Raw genomic sequence first — 4284 nt, 5'->3', positions numbered from 1 at the left:
TAGCGCTGTCTCGCCAGCAAGGCAAAAACCTTCGTCAGGGAGAGAATCTCCAGGACCTTTTGGAAGTCTGAAGTAAATTATGAAGGTTCATACTGCCAAATCATTAAGTGTCAAAGCAAGATGAATGCAAAAAGCCAGCCACAGATTGAGGTTAATGGCTGTTTTTTATTCAACTACTGTTTTAAATACTCTAGCCCTTTTGCTCCCCCTAGTAAGTACAGACACAAGCCTTCACGTGTCAGCAGGCAGGGCCCTGGAATTTTCATTTAAATGTAACTCAAATCAGCTCCAAGTTCCATACCTTTATAACCAGTCTATTATGACAAGGGACTTAAAAGGAAAAAAATCCTGATTGTCTTGGTTTAAGGGAAAAAAGAAAGAAAAAAAGAAGAAAAAAACACCAAACATAAATACTGAACATACAGACAAGGGATTGTTAAAAAAATTTTCTCATTTTTCCTCACAAAGTAATAAACCTATTTGGAAGTTGAGATCACTAAAACAGTAACAGCATTTAGCAAGCAGCCAAAACAAAAATATCCAGCTGGTGTCACAGAAATTTAACTACCAACAGGCAGCTGGGTGCAATGCTGGATTTCAGTCAGAGCACTCATCCAGAAAGAAGCATTAAATCAAGATCAGACCCAGTCACCTTGTGACAGGTCCTAGGAAGTTAAAGCATCCTTAAAAACTACGATTTAGTGTAATCTTTTTGTTTAATTTGACAAAGTTGAATCATTCAGTATGAAGAGGAGACTTAAAGGTGACGTCATCACTCTCTATAACTACCTGAAGGGAAGTTATAGCCAGGTGGGGATTGGTCTCTTCTCCCACGCAGTTAGCAATAGGACAAGGGGGCATGGGTTTAAACTCTGCCAGGGGAAATTTAGGCTGGATATTAGAAAGAAATTCTTTACAGAGAGAGTGGTCAGGCATTGGAATGGCCTGCCCAGGGAGGTGGTGGACTCGCTGTCCCTGGAGGTTTTTAAACTGAGATTGGACATGGCACTTAGTGCCATGATCTAGTAAACGGACTAGAGTTGGACCAAGGGTTGGACTCGATGATCTCTGAGGTCTTTTCCAACCCAGTTGATTCTGTGATTCTGTGAGATGTGACCAGAACACACAAATAGCAGCTTCTAATAGGACCTCTCTGCTCATATTTGCCAAAGGCAACTAGAAACTACACTGAACACTTGCAAGATCAGGTCCAGTTTGCACTTTGCGGTAGTTAAGCACAGGATACACTCAACTCCCACACCCACATCGTGGAGAGCTTTTCTCAGCCTCAGGGCAAGTATGGCACCAGCTCTAGCAAAATTTCTTAACCTGTAGGGACAGCAATTTTGAAATATATTTGACCATAGCTTTTTACTGGTAAGAAGGTAAAAGTTGGGTGAAACTAATTCAAGGCAGAATTAGTTAAAGAAATAATAAATTAACACTTTGGCCACTCCCCTCTCCCTACTGCTAATAAGGAGGGAAAAAACTACCACCACTACCACCACCAAAACCACCCCAGAACCCAAACAACATCAAAAAAACCCACGACAAAACCAAATCAAAACACACACACACAAAGCCTACTGATTGCCACCTTAAAGTTCAGCATGAAAAGCCATCAAACAAGCAAACAATATCTTTAGAAAAGATGCCAGCTGTCTACATGATCTCATTTCTGATACTGAAGAGGACTGGGAAATCTGTACATAGCCAGGAGACAGCTGAAGGATAAAGAGCAGCAAGCTGGGAGGCAAACAGTGAAGCTGCAGGCAGAGCTGTGTTGCAGGGGATCTCTAAAGCAGCTGTAACTGTACCACAAAGCTGTCCAGCCCTGGCAGTTCACCTGGTGACGGCTGTGGTGGGTGGGCACGACTCTCCCTCTTCAGCAGATGCCTGAAGGATAAGAGAACCACTTGCTGTCACTTGGTTCACTGTTGTCTTTTCAAAATACACGGGCCAACACCCGGCTGACTTAAAAGACAAAAAAAAAAATAAATCACTTTTGTCCTAAAAAAGGCAGAGATTCATATATTTATACTCACATGACTTAATACACCACCAGAAAGCAGTCAGATACGTGAACGATACATAGAATCCTGCACTTGGAGAATCTGCAGCCACCACAGGACCTGCTTAGAATTGGTCGAATTAATTTCCATGTGCATGTTATCAGTCTTTTACACCAACCGGAACAAGGCTTTTTTTGAGAACCTGCTGCAGCTTTCTAAAGAAAAGCAGTTAGCACTACTGTCTTTCCTACTCTGATCCCCCCAGGCAGACCAGCAGCAGTTTGGCCAGGGCTCGAGAGGAGGGAAAGGCCTGAGCTGTAGCCAGACTAAAAGCCGCTTCTAGGAGACCCACAAGGAAGCAGAACAGCGACTGAACACCAACAATTTGTGGATGCAGGGAGTCCCGTGCGGACCTGTCCCACTCTATGCAATTTGACTATAAATATGACAGCCTGGGTGAGCCAACTTTGAGCTCTCTCTGCTAAATAAGCTGGCTGTATGGCAATGGTTTTACTACTCACAGGTCAGTGGATGAGCCCAATTTAAGTTTAATATTAATCATTTAGCTTAAGTAAATGCACCCTAAATATAATGAATCATTTAGAAGTAAAAGGTCGTATGATTTTTAATATCCTCTCTGCTTCATGCTACCTACTAAACTGGATTTGCTAACATCTTAGGCTGTGAAGTTCTGCTCATATTTACCAAAGGCAACTACAAACTACACTGAACACCTGGAAGATGAGGTCCAGTTTGCACTTTGCTGGGAAGAATGGAACTGACTGAGAAAAAATAATGATCCAAGGCTAACGCAAAGATGTAACAGCCATCTGCAGAACAGGGCCTGCTTTGCACTTCACTGAGAAGGGTTTGCCCAGACAAAATGACACCTGCAAGGACACGGACCAAAACCAATGTCCACAGGTAAACAAAACAAAGGCACAGATGACATCAGTGAAAAAGGTCCAACGAGAAGCAAGAAGACCCCAGAGCGAAATTTTGCTATTGGACTGAGTCATGGTATGAACGGTCTGTAAAGATATAAAAGTCTGTGGTTTTCTATGCTCAGGTTGCACCCCTGCACAGGTACCCAGCCTGAGCCAGCCCTCCTGCTGTTCTCAGGAAAAAAAACAAATAATGGAGTAGAATTTTGTTTCCTGAAAGTCTGCTCTGCATACAGTTATCAGGCCCCACCTGAAAGTTTGTCTTCAGAGCTCTAAAATACCGACTCTGGAGCAAACGGTTATGAGGGAGACAAGAATCCTGAAAGTTTGCACCGCGGCGGGTATCAGGTTGCTGGAGAGAAGACACCTGAAAGTTTGCTCTGTGAACAGGTATCAAGTTCCTGGAGAGAAGGTGTCCTGGTTTTGTTAAAAAACACATTTCTCTTTGCCTGCCAGCTAAAGCCTTCATATTAGCTGCATTTTCCTGGAGAACCAGACACATCTTTTGGTAAACCTAACAATGGAATGGAAACTTATTGATAAGCACAGATGGACATCTCGCGAGAGGGGCGACGAGAAACAAGTGACCAAGAAACTGACCAACTGTGTATAACATTCCATTCACGTGAATACTTCATATAAAAGTGGGAGATCACGAGGATCTCGTCCCTTTTTTCCCTTTTGCTTATGGCCGACATTAGGAGAGGACCTTGCTAGTCGTCCCTGCAAACTGAGGCCTAGTGACAGACTGAATCCAGCTCCGATTGGCTGCAGAGTCCTATCCAGGACTTTGGGTGCCGGCTCTGCAGTTGCTGAGACTTTCAAGATTGGTTTTGTATATTTTGTATTATTTTCTCTATTCTTATTAGTAGCATTAGTAAAACATCTTTAATTTTTTCCAACTCTCTTCTCTCTGTCCTTTCCCTCCCGATCGCCTGTCCTTAGTGGGAAGGGGGGAGAGGGAGGGGCAAAAATGGGGAAGTGGGGGGGGAAGAGGGGGTTAACAATACATCTGCCAGGGTCTTATTGTCACCCTGCAATCTAAACCCTCGACAGAAGGTCAGCAGCATTCGGCTTGGCGTATTTCAAGCTTGCAGTAAATAACAGAGTGAACCTGACACTGAACTCTTTTAAGTCACACTTCTCTTTGAGAAATCTAAACATTGTTCTGCCATAAGCAGAACCCTAAATTACTCCCCTGTGACCCCTAAACAGCAAAGACCTCCACTAAAATCCCCTGAATTCCAGATGACTTTAAAAAGCAAGGCATTAGGTAAGTATATTCTCTCTTACCAAGCAGAGTTTCAGTTTAACACCACACCCACAAG

Source organism: Columba livia, chromosome Z, assembly GCF_036013475.1.
Source record: "Columba livia isolate bColLiv1 breed racing homer chromosome Z, bColLiv1.pat.W.v2, whole genome shotgun sequence".
NCBI lineage: Eukaryota > Metazoa > Chordata > Aves > Columbiformes > Columbidae > Columba > Columba livia.
The sequence above is the reverse complement of the archived record's forward strand: the minus strand, read 5'-3'. Positions refer to the sequence as shown.